This window comes from Xyrauchen texanus, chromosome 1, assembly GCF_025860055.1.
Source record: "Xyrauchen texanus isolate HMW12.3.18 chromosome 1, RBS_HiC_50CHRs, whole genome shotgun sequence".
NCBI lineage: Eukaryota > Metazoa > Chordata > Actinopteri > Cypriniformes > Catostomidae > Xyrauchen > Xyrauchen texanus.
In genome coordinates, this window is record NC_068276.1 from 65,904,452 (window position 1) to 65,919,696 (window position 15,245).

Here is a 15,245-nt window from a genome sequence, read left to right on the forward strand (position 1 = left end):
ACTTTACGAATTTGGTTGATCAAATTAAACTAGACTTAAAACGATGGGGCAGCCTACCCCTTTCTCTTGTTGGGAGAGTGGAGACCATTAAAATGAATGTTTTGCCGCAACTTTTATTTCTCTTCCAGTCTCTCCCTCTTTTTCTACCTAAATCTTTTTTTAAATGCCTAGACAAAACCATCTCCTCATTTATTTGGGCTGGTAAAATTCCTAAGGTGAATAAAACTATTCTGCAACGAAATAAACGTGATGGAGGTCTAGCTCTGCCAAATTTTCTTTTTTATTACTGGTCCGCCAACATTTCTAAGATTTTCTTGTGGTGTAATGCACCGGAGGTCATGTGGTGTACTCTAGAAGCTGATACTTGTCTTTCTTCTTCTCTTTCTGCACTTGTCTTTGCTCCTTTGTCTCTGCGTCCCTCTAATTATACTAGAAATCCTATTGTGTTATCAACTTTAAAAATCTGGAAACAATTTCGACAACATTTTTGGTTGGAGTCACTATCTGTCTTAAGTCCTATTTGCAACAATCACCTGTTTTTACCACCAGCTATTGATCACACTTTTAAAAGTTGGAAAGATAGGGGGATGGCCTGTTTTTCAGATCTTTTTATTGATAATTATTTTGCTTCATTCACCAATCTAATGTCCAAATTTAACCTGCATACTACAGGCTTATTCAGGTACTTTCAACTATGCGATTTTGTTAAGACGAACTTTCCTAGTTTCCCTCAATTACCTGAAAAATCTCTGGTTGAGAATTTATTGTCCGCCCCAACAGGTGGCAGTCGTATATCCTCTGTTTACAACATGTTACTTTTATCTAGTACGTCCTCTCTCTCCTACCTAAAGATGACTTGGGAAAATGAGCTGCGAATCCAGTTATCGGAAGAGCTATGGTCTGAGGCCCTTTCTAGAATTAATTCTACTTCTATATGTGCTCAGCTGAGTCTCATTCAGTTAAAAGTCTTTCATCGAATTCATTTTACCAAAGCTAAACTTCATAAAGTGTTTCCAGAAACAGAGGACTGCTGTACCAGATGCTCCTTTTCTCCCGCCGATCACACCCATACATTCTTTAGCTGCCCAAAACTGGCCTCATACTGGGCTTCCTTTTTTGACTTCATGTCTAGGGCTCTGCATGTTTCTCTATCTCCATGCCCTCTAGTCGCCATTTTTGGTGTGTCTCACTCGTCATCCATCACAAGACAGAAAGCAGAGGTTATTGCTTTTGCTTCTCTTATTGCTAGAAGGTGCATTTTGTTGCATTGGAAGTGTCCAACCTCCCCTCCAACTACCTCTTGGTTAAAGGATCTGATGTCATTCCTTTCACTTGAAAAATTGAAATATTCGACTCGGGGCTCAACTGATAAATTTTATAAAATATGGAACCCTATTTTAAATCTTTACAACTCTGTATCCTCACTAGATTGTGACTAACTATATCGGGTGTACAAGGTTTTTTTTTTTTTTTCCTTCTGTGTGTGTGTGTGTGTGTGTGTGTGTGTGTATATGTATGTATATATGTGTATGTATGTATATATATATATATATATATATATATATATATGTATTTTTATTTTTATTTATTTATTTTTTTTTTATATATAAAGTATAATTGCCTGTAGAGACTGTCAATATTTTCTAATCCTCTTTGGTTGGTGGGGGGAGGGTTTTGGGGTGTTGGTTATTTTGTTTTTTTTTCTTTTCTTTTTCTTAATTAGTTAAAAGATAAAACTGCAGACAATGTTTTCTCTTCTATGCTTGTCTCTTTAGTGATTTAATGTACTTTTTTGTCTGTACAATAAAAATTGTGTTAAAAAAAAAAAAAATTAGACTCTAAAATATCCTCAATGCAAAATATACACACACACACACACACACACACACACACACACTCATGCTGGTGCAGCTATCATTATGAGGACTCTCCATAGACATAATGATTTTTATACTGTACAAACTATAGAGTCTATCCCCTAACCCTAAACCTAACCCTCACAAAAAACTCGCTGCATTTTTACATTTTCAATAGAACAATGATTAGTGTTTTTTAAGCGATTTAATTTATGGGGACACTAGAAATGTCCTAATAAACCACATTTATGGCATAATACCCTTTTAATTACCTGCCCACACACACATAAACACACACTCACACACACACACATTAACACACACATATTTGCAAAAATAAAAAAAATACTTTAGAAAGCTTGAAATTGCAATTGTTTTGGAAATGTTTCTTATTTTTTGCAGTTAATTTGTTTCTTGATGTTGATGTGGTGACATGTTGTTCTGTGTACAGACATGAATACGCTGATGTCAGCGCTCTCCGGATTTGTTTCACCCATGCGGTCTCACTCACAGATACACGCGAAGGAATGAGTTCGAGTTAGGAATGTTTTTGTGTCCGTCTGCTCAGTTTTGGTTTTCCTATGTAATAACATGCAAGATGAAGATCCTTGACTGCTGCACTGCTTTTCACTGTTTCTTCAGCATCTCCCGCTGGACCGGCACATTTTTAGACACAGTGTCAAGTTAAAAAGTGTAATATTCTGAAATAATATGATGATTTTAGTCGATAGCCTAAGGATCTACGGTTGGGAAACACGACCATGCGCTCACGGCTCAGGGACAGCAAATACAGGAAATACTGCACACGGTACGTACTATTTCCGATCAATTTCAACCTGTTCCACCTGTGTCTGTCCCTGTACCCGTTGATGTTCCCACCGCATTTCCCAGCGCCGCGAGCTTTCAACCCCCCGAGCGGTTTGATGGTTCGTCGGAAGCTTGTCAGGGTTTTTTAATGCAATGTACTGTTTATATGACGTATCACCCCCTTTTACGCACTGACAGTGAGAGAGTACATTTTTTAATCTCACTGCTCTCGGGTAAGGCACGGCAATGGGCCACTGCATTGTGGACTGCCGAGAGCCCCCTTTTGACGTCATATGATCAGTTTTGTTACCAGATTGCCGTGGTTTTTAATCACCCGGCAGCTGGTAGGGATGTAGGCAGCCGCCTCGTGTTTTTGAAACAGGCGTCACGCACAGCCGCTGCCTACGCACTTGATTTCCGCACCCTTGCCGCGGGTAGCGGGTGGAGCGACCCCCTGCTTTGTTGACTGTATACCGCATGGGTTTGAATGACCAGCTTCAAATGTAATTGGCATGTCGAGGAGAATCGCTGTTGCTGGAGAACTATATTCAGCTCTCCATCACAGTGGATAACCTGCTTCGTGACCGTGCTTGCCGGACCCCCTCTGTCGTCCAAGAGCCTTCTACGGGTCTCAACTCGTCTAAACTCGTTACTCCCGAGTGCTCTTCCAAATCCGAACCCATGCAACTGGGTCGCGCTCCACTAACTCAAGCAGAACGAACTAGACGATTGTCACAGAACCTCTGCCTATACTGTGGCACCCCGGGCCACCGGATTACCTCATGCCCGGCCTGTCCCCAGTGTTCCCTCTCCAAAAGCCAGGTGAGAACGTCAGTCATTCTCAACAATACCCAGAAACAAGTCTGACTCCCAGTAATGTTGAGTTTTAACAATGTCTCCTTTTCTACCCCAGCCCTAGTTGATTCCGGGGCAGCGGGGAATTTTTTAGACGATGGCTTGGTCCAAAAACTATCCATCCCACTCAGTCCGGTCGTGCCACCTCTCAGGGTTAATTCTCTAGATGGGGTACCCCTCGGATCGGGTCTCATTTCCTTTCGGACCATGCCATTGTCCCTCCAAGTGGGCTTGTTTCACACTGAGCTCATCCAGTTTTTTATTGTGCAATCACCTAGAGACCCTGTGGTTTTGGGCCACCCCTGGTTGGCGCTTCATGACCCCCACATTTCCTGGCGCACGGGGGAGCTGTTGCGCTGGACCGACCACTGTTTGTCACATTGTATTTCCCTTCCGGTGTTCTCCACCTCCGTAGAGAGCCCCGAAGTGAAGTCTCCTGTCTCCATCCCTCCTGAGTACTCCTCCTACGCTGATGTGTTCGAGAAGACCCAGGTTAGTCTCCCCCCACATCGTAGTGTGGACTGCGCCATCGATCTCCTTCCGGGGTCCCCACTCCCTAAGAGCCGAGTGTACCCCTTAACGCTACCCGAAACCAAAGCCATGGAGGACTACATCGACGAGGCGCTCAGTCTAGGCATCATTCGGCCGTCCACCTCCCCGTGGCGTCCGGCTTCTTTTTCGTGGGCAAGAAGGACGGCGGGCTTCGCCCCTGCATCGATTACCAGGCCCTAAAAAAGGCTACGGTGAAGTTCGCCTACCCCCTGCCTCTCATCCACCCGTCCCTCGAGCAGGTCAGTAAGGCTAAGATCTTTACTAAGCTCGACCTCAGGAGCGCGTACAACCTTGTACGCATCCGCAAGGGAGACGAGTGGAAGACTGCATTCATCACCACCAGGGGGCACTACGAGTACTTGGTGATGCCGTACGGCCTCGCCAACTCCCCCTCGGTGTTCCAGTCATTCATGAACGACGTCTTCCGGGACATGCTGGACCTCTTCCTCGTTGTCTACATAGACGACCTTTTAATTTACTCTGCCACACTCTCTGAACACACCGTTCACGTCTCGAAGGTGTTACAGAGACTGCGAGAACACGACCTGTTCGTGAAGGCAGAGTAGTGTGCCTTTCACCGCCCCTCCGTCTCCTTCTTGGGCTACGTCCTGTCTGCGGGAACTATGGAGATGGAGACCGACAAGGTTGCCACAGTCCTATCCTGGCCCAAGCCTAGTACGCTCAAGGAGCTCCAACGGTTCCTGGGTTTCGCCAACTATTACCGGCGTTTTATCAGAGACTTTGGCACGATCGCCGCACCTCTCACGTCTCTTACACGAGGCAACCCGAAGTTCCTCACCTGGAACGCACCCGCCCAGCAGGCCTTCCTGGCCCTAAAGGAGGCCTTCACGACCTGCCCAGTTCTTCAACAACCCAATTCCACCCTCCCATTCGTGGTAGAGGTGGATGCCTCAGAGGTAGGGGTGGGAGCTGTACTCTCCCAACCACACGGGACTCCCGCTAAGCTGTACCCTTGTGCGTTCTACTCCCATAAGCTGTCCTCCCCCGAACAGAACTACGACGTCGGGAATAGAGAGCTGCTGGCCATCAAGCTAGCCCTGGAGGAATGGCGCCATTGGCTGGAGGGCTCTAGGTTCCCTTTTGTCGTTTTCACCGACCATAAGAACCTAGAGTACCTTCGCTCAGCCAAGAGGTTGAACCCTCGACAGGCCAGGTGGGCGATGTTCTTCACCCGGTTTAACTTTTCGGTTACTTTCCGTCCGGGCTCCCAGAACATCAAGGCTGACGCACTCTCTCGTCTCTTCAACCATGGCTCGGAACCCCCAGGGTCGGAGACAATTCTCCCCACATCGTGCGTCGTCGCACCCGTTAGGTGGGAACTGACGGAGACCATCCTGCAGGCTCAAGGCGACGAGCCCGTGCCTCCTCAAACCCCCCCCAACAAGATGTATGTACCCACCATTATTCGCCCTCAGCTTATGCAGTGGGTTCATACTTCCCTTTGTTCTGGCCACCCGGGGATTACCCGTTCTACCGAGCTACTCGCTAGGAGATTTTGGTGGCTCTCACTCAAGGACGACGTCCACGACTATGTCCTCTCGTGTCCAGTCTGTGCCCAGTCCAAAACACCTCGTCACCTTCCTGCAGGACTCCTCCAGCCGTTGCCTGTACCTGACCGACCGTGGTCCCACATTGCCATGGATTTTATTAACGACTTGCCCTCCTCCGACGGCCGGACCGAGATCCTTGTTGTCATAGACCGCTTCTCTAAGATGTGCCGCCTAATTCCCCTACCCGGGTTACCCAACGCGACACAACTGGCCGACCACATGATTACCCACATCTTCCGAAACTTCGGTATTCCCGAGGAGATCACCTCAGATCGGGGTACCCAATTCACATCTCGCTTCTGGCGAGCCTTCAGTGACAGACTGGGTATCCAACTCAACTTCTCCTTGGGATACCACCCCCAGACCAATGGCCAGACCGAGCGTCTCAACCAGGAGATAGGCAGGTACCTGAGAGCCTACTTCGCCCAGAACCAAGGCAGCTGGCACACCTACCTCCCCTGGGCCGAATACGCCCAGAACAGCCTGGTCAGCTCCTCAACTCGTCTTACCCCTTTCCAATGCGTCCTGGGCTAACAACCACCCCTTTTCCCGTGGGAAGCTGATCCCAGCGACGTTCTGGCAGTGGATGCCTGGGCCCAGAGGTGTGCCCAGGTCTGGAGAGCCACCCATGACCGGATACAACGCTCCACCCAGACCCAGAAGTCTAAGGCAGACCGCTGACGCCGTCCTGCCCCCCTGTTCCATCCGGGCCAAAGGGTTTGGCTCTCGACCCGAGACATCCGCCTCCGTCTCCCGTTTAAGAAACTCAGCCCTAAGTATGTCGGCCCTTTTAAAATCATTAAAAGAATAAACCCCGTCACTTACAAATTACTTTTGCCACCCCGCTACAAAATTTGTCCTGTGTTTCATGTGTCCCTTTTGAAGCCTGTTTTCTATAGCCCCATGTTCCCGCCCACGGCAGCCCAAACACCCCCTCCACCACTCGATGTCGGAGGTCAACCCGCCTATACGGTCCGGGCCTTGCTAGACTCCCAACGTCGGGGTGGCGAGCTGCAGTATCTGGTCGACTGGGAGGGCTACGGACCTGAGGAACAGTCGTGGGTATGGTCGAGAGATGTCCTGGATCAAGCTCTCAAGCTAGACTACCATCGCCAGCATCCCGATCGTCCCGCACCGCTTCCCAGAGGTCGCGCTCCTCACAACCGAGCGCGGCCGTCCGTAGCAGAGGGGAGAGTACTGTAACGAACCCCACTCCTCTAGTTCTCCCCGCTTCATCGAGCTCACACGCTCGCTCCCAATCACCCCCCTCTGGCTCTCACGCTCGCTCCCAATCACCAGAGTATTAGTTTCACCCGCACTCGTCCCAATCACTCGTTTATTAGTTTCACCTGCACTGTTTGTTTTCCCCTATAAATACGCAGCCCTTTCGTTTCACGTTTGTTGGTTATTGTTTAGTTTACCCCTTCGCTTTGCCAGCTCTAGTGATCCCCTAGCTCCCCTGTCTATTCAACTCGATTGTCTTACTTGTTATACTGATTCTGATTTCCCCGGCTTCGACCTTACGCTCCCCTTGACCACTCTCTTCTGGATTTGCCCTATTGTACTTTTGCTTTGCCTGCAATAAACGCAGTTTGACTATACATTGTGACTGTCTCTTCTTGTGCGGGTTACAGTATTATATGTGTGCAAGTGAGTCAATATATTAAAGTTCTAGTTTGTGTATATTCAGAGTGTGATACATTTAATTCAAGATCACAAACATTTAAAAAAGAACTTCAGATCTAAAAACGCATGTCGAGACACCTGCATTCAGTTTCATTCGTTGCTCTGCGTCTAGATTGTTTTTAGCGCAGGTGTCACAAAGATTTAACTCTCTGAACATGTTCAGCTTATAAAGAGGGACTGTTACAATGTTTAACATTATTCCAGAAGTTTCAGCGCTTGATAAACGGCAATGTTTGTTTGTTCTTTTGTGCATTTCTTATCGTGAAGAAAATTCTCTTATAGCAAGTCTAAATATCTTATATGTTGTTTCTCAAGTAAATGTATCAAAGGATCTTTATATGGGGTGCCGTTTGTAAAGTGGCTCACGCTGAAAATAACAGCAACATTTTGTCACATTTAGCTTCAAACAATGTTTAAAAATCTGGTATGAATTTTTGACGGTCACTTTTTAGCACATTTACAACAATATTTGTTAACATAGAGATATTTTAAATAGTTAAATCTAAATATTAAATGCTACACTTAAATGTTAAATGTTAAATATAAATGTTAAATATAAATATAAATGCTAAATATAAATATAAATGTTAAATATAAATATAAATATAAATGTTATATCTAAATGTTAAATATAAATCTAAATGTTAAATATAAATATAAATATAAATTTTATATCTAAATATTAAATATAAATCTAAATGTTAAATCTAAATGTTAAATCTAAATATAAATGTTAAATTTAAATGTTAAATATAAATCTAAATGTTAAATCTAAATGTTAAATATAAATTTAAATGTTAAATATAAATCTAAATGTTAAATCTAAATGTTTCGTGTGAAACTAAATATTTAGCTAATATGCAAATTTAAATGCCGGTAACCGGAAGTGCCAAAATAAAAGCTCGAGGAGGTCAGTGGGTAGTGTCAAATAACGAATAAAAAACATCTCATCAGGGGAAATGGACTCTTGGACATGGATTATCATGATAAAAACTAACTAAAAGAATAAGCACGTTTGGATAAACTGTAACTGTAAACAGTAGACTACTTTGAGGTTTTAGTGTCACTTTTATGAAAGATGAGGGACTTATGACCTGTGGCCATTATAGCCAGCCACGAGGGGGCTCACTTCGACTGATCTGTCATGTTTGCTTGCATAAAGGCCAGCAAGAGCCAATGTTTAGTGCAGGGCTCCCTATGTTTGTTAAACCAGGCTGCTGTGGTGTTCTGTATACCCTCTAGCCCCCCTCATAATTTTAAAGCTGTACTTGAACAAGAGTGTGCAACCGTAGTCCCTTTCAGTTCATTATAGTTTAAGGACTTAATGTTTGGCTGTACGTTTAAGTATAAAAGGATTGATGGAGCTATCAGCTCTGGTTTCCATGTGGTTTCTGATTGTTATAAACGATATTCCTGTTTGTGGATGTTAATTACAAAAAGTGTTTACCTCTGTGAGACTGTATCTGACCCTTCTTTATACTGTAAGATGTTGTACTGTATGATTGGAAGGATATGGAATCAGTCAGAGTAATAAATCACTAATGTAGTTACTTCAACCTTGTTGTGTGTTTTTTAACAATTATAGTTGATGAATTTAACTACCAGAGTTTTTTTATACTGAAACAGTAGTGAAGGAATTAACAATGACATTTACTCAAGTAAGGTTCTTCTGTAGAAATTAAGTACTTTTTAGATTACAATTATGAATTCCCCTCCTCACCATTGAAAGCCATGTATATTCAGATTTATTGATGTTGAATATTTTGTTTTATGCAAGCAAACATGACAGATCAGTCGAAGTGAGCCCCCTCGTGGCTGGCTATAATGGCCACAGGTCATAAGTCCCTCATCTTTCATAAAAGTGACACTAAAACCTCAAAGTAGTCTACTGTTTACAGTTACAGTTTATCCAAACGTGCTTATTCTTTTAGTTAGTTTTTATCATGATAATCCATGTCCAAGAGTCCATTTCCCTGATGAGATGTTTTTATTCGTTATTTGACACTACCCACTGACCTCCTCGAGCTTTTATTTTGGCACTTCCGGTTACCGGCATTTAAATTTGCATATTAGCTAAATATTTAGTTTCACACGAAACATTTAGATTTAACATTTAGATTTATATTTAACATTTAAATTTAACATTTAGATTTAACATTTAGATTTATATTTAACATTTAAATTTAACATTTAGATTTAACATTTAGATTTAACATTTAGATTTATATTTAATATTTAGATATAACATTTATATTATATTTATCATTTAGATTTATATTAACATTTAGATTTATATTTAACATTTAGATATAACATTTATATTTATATTTATATTTAACATTTATATTTATATTTAGCATTTATATTTATATTTAACATTTATATTTAACATTTAACATTTAAGTGTAGCATTTAATATTTAGATTTAACTATTTAAAATATCTCTATGTTAACAAATATTGTTGTAAATGTGCTAAAAAGTGACCGTCAAAAATTCATACCAGATTTTTAAACATTGTTTGAAGCTAAATGTGACAAAATGTTGCTGTTATTTTCAGCGTGAGCCACTTTACAAACGGCACCCCATATCTTTAGACTATTTTAAATGGAATTCAAGACAAAAACACTTGATAAAAAATGAATTTTTGCAGTGAATTTATTTTTACCACCTTTAATTCAGTGAATGTCATTTAGAGGTATTTTTAAAGGATAATTTTGTCCTCTTTATGGTTAGTAACGTTTAATAAAACCTTTCAAGTCGGGCACAAGCTGAATAGTCAGTTAAGAGATGATTAATCGTTGCAATAATCACAGAATAGTCGAATAATCATTAGATTAATCGATTATCAAACTAATCGTTAGTTGCAGCCCGAGTTACAATACTGTTAAAAATGTTACAGTATTATAAATATCTCCAGGTGAAAGTAACAGAAATATATTACTACAGTATACAACAAATCCATGAAATAATAATATTAATATCATATTATAATGACACAACAATAAATAATCGTTGGGTTATAATAACTAATAACAACTGAATCACTAAATGAAGTTCCTAAAGGTAATTTGGGGAGGAGCGAGTCCATCTAATCTTTCAGTTAACAGCCGGAGTATATAAGCAGCTCTTTACCTGTCTTCAGTCTCAGCTGTTTCCAGCATCCCTCCACCTCCCGTTCATTCAAATAAATTATAATAAATGAAAGTGTTTTGTAAAAATATATCTTGCATTATAAATATGAAACACATTTGGGGACATTATCTTAAAAACTCAACTCTTATAAATACAACAAATGAAAGGAATAAATGATGCAGCAGCAGATACAGACTACGATCAATACAAACATTTATAAATGAATGGAGGACCCCATTTCATATCCAGTAACATCTATTCACCTGATAGTTACTGTATGTGTAGATGAACTCATCCTCCACTGCTGCATTGAGTCAAATATATTGTAACGCCCTTACTAGAGAGTAACAATGAAGGAGGAAGAAACGTTTACGGCGGTTACAATACTCTCTTTATTTTCTACATTCTTCATGACAAAGACTGTCTCTCAAGCTCTCGCAATACGCCGCAACGCCGATCAACATCTCGGTCCTGGCCAGGGATCGATGTGACAGAATGGAACGCGCCTGAGGACGCCAAACAGGAAGCTTTTATTGACAGGCACACCTGTGCAACGGTGCACCCAATCCACCTGATTACTCCTTCAGCTCCGCAGCGCACCTGTAGGAGGAGCAAAACACACCCAGGCACGGCAAAACCACAATACAAAGTATACAGCCGTAACATATATATATATGATCATCTTATTCAGTCTTTCACATGTTTCTCAGATCTTACAATAACTTTTATTCACTATTTCTGCATATTCTGAAAGTTTCTTAATAATAATAATAAAATAAAACTGAATCCTAGTTTTATTAATCAAGTTTGATAAAGATTAAAAATAGTATAAAAGATTATTTATTTATTTATTGAGCAAAAAGAGAGAGTGAATTAAACTGTAGATGCAACATGTGTGTTTGTGTGTGTGTGTGTGTGTGTGTGTGTGTGTGTGTGTGTGTGTGTGTGTGTGTGTTCATAACTGTAGATGCAACATGTGTGTTTGTAAAGTGAGAGTTGTGTGTTTGTTTCTGGTTCTTACAGATAAACCTGTTCTGACTGTAAATCCTGAAACATCACCGATATTCAGAGGAGAGACTGTCACTCTCACATGTGACGTACAGGGGACAGAAGAGACAGACTGGAGATACAGATTTCAGTGTGATCATGAAGTTCAAGACTCTTATGAGAAAGAGTTCAAGATTACTGCAAGTTACATCAGATACAGAAAATGCAGCTGTTTCGCTTTCAGCACATCTACACAAATCGACACTTCCTGGAGTAATGAAGTGTCATTTCGTGTCATCGGTGAGTGATCATCTGTTATATTATAATCATATGCATCATCAGCAGATCCACAGTTTTCCTGAGCAACTACTGGACGACACATGATGATTGTAATTGCCTGTTTTGTGTTTCTGGTCTCGAGACACAATGTAAAAACTACCGAAACGAGCGATTCAGACGGAGAACAACAAACATTGAAGTGTTATTTGGAGTCAAAATGACTTTCAGGATCAACTTGTGAAGTTGTTTTCTGTCATAACTAGGGCTGCAACAACTAATCAGAAATCGATAATTATCAATAATGGAAATCATCGACAACGAATTTCTTTCTCGATTTGTTGGATATTTGCAGTAAGCACGGAGAAGCACTTTGATTATAGTCCCAACAAGGAAAAATTGATAATGCAGCCAAAGACAAATTATGAGAAACAGAAATGATTTGTTCATCTCTGAAATCTTCTGGTCCGAGTCGTTCGTTCTTTTGTCGCTGCATATCGGATACGGCTGTCACTCTCCACCTCATGTAGTCCAAGTCGCTCCAAACCGGTGTCGTTCATTTGTGCTGTCAAAAGAAACATCACACCATATTCCTCTCTTTGTATTTAACAAGATATCTTTTGGGAGTCGTGAAATCATGTTACACCCCATGTCAATCACTCTCACCCGTCTCCATCGTTTGTGCTCGCTGCTGGTTTGTGTGTGTTTGGTCTCGTTGAAGAACTCATTTTTAACACAGATTGAATCTTTCATCACATTAATCTCAAACACATCTCTGTCAGGAATAAATCAGATTTGCTCTGAGATTTAAACCAGAGAATCAAACTTCTCACTTTTTAGCTAAAGTCACTTTTTCTGAAGCTAATTTGACCAAATTGTTTGATAAAATGTCTAAATTGTCCTTATTAAAATCACTTTAACTGGATACTTTAATCTTTAAAACGAAAAAGTTGAAACTCAGTTATCCTCGATTTATCTACATCAACAGCAAAACATAGATACAATACAAATAACACTAAACATAGTCAAAGTTAGTAAATAAAATTAACATTAAGAACATATAAATATAAATAAATGTGTCCTACACAATCAGTCCAAAAGGACACTGACTAAAACTTTATGGTCAAACGCTTGAGATTATTTCTGCACTCAAAAATAAATTGTGCCTAATTATAGATACAAACCTTTTATTTATTTAACAGTATTTATTTATTTAAACTTATTTATTTATTTATTTAACAGTATTTATTTATTTATTTAACAGTATTTATTTACTTATTTAACAGAATTAATTTATTTAACAGTATTTATTTAACAGTATTTATTTACTTATTTAACAGAATTAATTTATTTAACATTTATTTAACAGTATTTATATATTTAACCTTATTTATTAATTTATTTAACAGTATTTATTTATTTAACAGTATTTATTTATTTATTTATTTAACAGTATTTATTTATTTAACCATATTTATTTATTTATTTAACAGTATTTATTTATTTAACCATATTTATTTATTTATTTAACAGTATTTATTTATTTAATAGTATTTATTTATTTATTTATTTAACAGTATTTATTTATTTAACCATATTTATTTATTTATTCAACCGTATTTATTTATTTATTTAACAGTATTTTATTTATTTATTTAACAGTATTTATTTAAACATATTTATTTATTTATTTAACAGTATTGATTTATTTATTTAACAGTATTTATTTATTTAACAGTATTAATTTATTTATTTAACAGTATTAATTTATCTATTTAACAGTATTTATTTATTTATTTATTTATTTAACAGTATTTATTTATTTAACCATATTTATTTATTTATTTAACAGTATTTATTTATTTAACAGTATTTATTTATTTATTTAACAGTATTAATTTATTTATTTAACAGTATTTATTTATTAATTTAACAGTTTTTATGTATTTATTCATTTAACAGTATTTATTTATTTAACAGTATTAACTAATTTATTTAAAGAAAAGTCTCCAGCAAGTGTGCAGCACATGAACTCAATAGTTGAAAAATCATCTCAGGATGCACCTGAAGTTGATTGAGGAAATGAACTGTGTGCAGATCTGGAATAGATGAAACACTGAAGAAGTTCAAATAGAAGATTTCATTTGTTTTCATCACGGCAGAATTTAAACACTTAGTCTTCTTAGTTTTGATGATGTTATACTCTAAAATCTCAAATGTGCCATAACAAATAATAAAGAATCGACAAGTGTGATCAAACTTTTCTACAGAGTTTTAGTCTTACACTGAGGGGCCGTTCACATTGAGCACGTTTTGTGTTCTTCAGCTCTGTTTTATAATTGATTTCAATGTAAATGTGCGCTACATAGATGTCTTTGATGGCTTGTTCGTGTTTTTTAGAGGACATGTCAAGTTAAAAACAATTTAAACTGTTAAACGTCTCGAGTCGAGACACATGCGTTTTACTCTTTTGTGATGCTGCGTGTAATTTTAGTGCAATAATAACTAGGTCTGTCGATTTAACACGTTAATTCAGTGCGATTAATATTATAAAATATAACGCGTTAAAAAAATTAACACAATTAATCTCAATGCCCCCGTAAAAGGAAGATTCCTGAGAAATGCTTGTAGTACCACCTGTTTACTCCAGAGGGCAGTAAGTGAAACTTCAGCTGTGTGAGCAACACACAGTTTATACAGTGAAGAAAACACTTCAGCAGAACAACACAAACATGAGTTACACTCTTGCGTTCAAAACACTTGATGAGCACAAATCTGAACTAAGAGATCTCAAGATGTGTTCTAAGTATTAAACTATATTTATCTTGACAATAAAGCGAACTATGTTTATGATGCAACGCACCCGAGATGCTACACAAGCATGTCTGAACATTGACGGGTCCTTTAACAAGCCCTCATAATAAATCTCTGATTGATAAATTCACTTGTGTAATGGATTTCTGTGAACTGTGTGACAATGATTGACTTATGATCAATAATATGGTAGTAAACAATACATTGTATTCTAAAGCTGCTTTTTGTCTTATTAATGATGAACTCTTCTGCCACAAGAATGTAATGCATTTTAATTATATGAATATTATTTATTTTATATATATATATATAATTGTAAAATATTTAAAGATAACTATGTATAATTATTTCATCATTATATATTGAATTATTGTTATATGAGGGGCTTTCTCAGCAAATACTTGTATATGCGATAAAATGCGATTAATCACGATTAATTAATCGGGAAACCATGTAATTAATTAGATAACATTTTTAATTGATTGACAGCCCTAATAATAATAATAATAATAATAATAATAATAATGTATTCCAGCATGTGAACGGCACCTAACAAGTTTTCATCATTTGTGCTGAAATTTCAAACAAATACTTTGAATATTATAAAACATTCGTATATAAAGCTTTATCTGGTCTCGCACCTCAATTTCTCTGTGACCTTCTTGTCCCATACTCTCCTACTAGAGCTTTACTGTAGTTCAGCTGACC

The 15,245-nt window shown here is 38.8% G+C and overlaps 2 protein-coding genes across 2 annotated transcripts in view; both read left to right on the forward strand.

Moving 5' to 3' along the window:
• LOC127646031 (basement membrane-specific heparan sulfate proteoglycan core protein-like) overlaps window positions 1-15,245 on the forward strand; it is a 409,929-nt gene that overhangs the window by 374,033 nt on the left and 20,651 nt on the right. The window lies entirely within an intron of this gene.
• The window catches only part of LOC127642915 (titin-like), a 482,588-nt gene that overhangs the window by 142,908 nt on the left and 324,435 nt on the right, over window positions 1-15,245 (forward strand). The gene's annotated exons all lie outside the window — the stretch shown is intronic.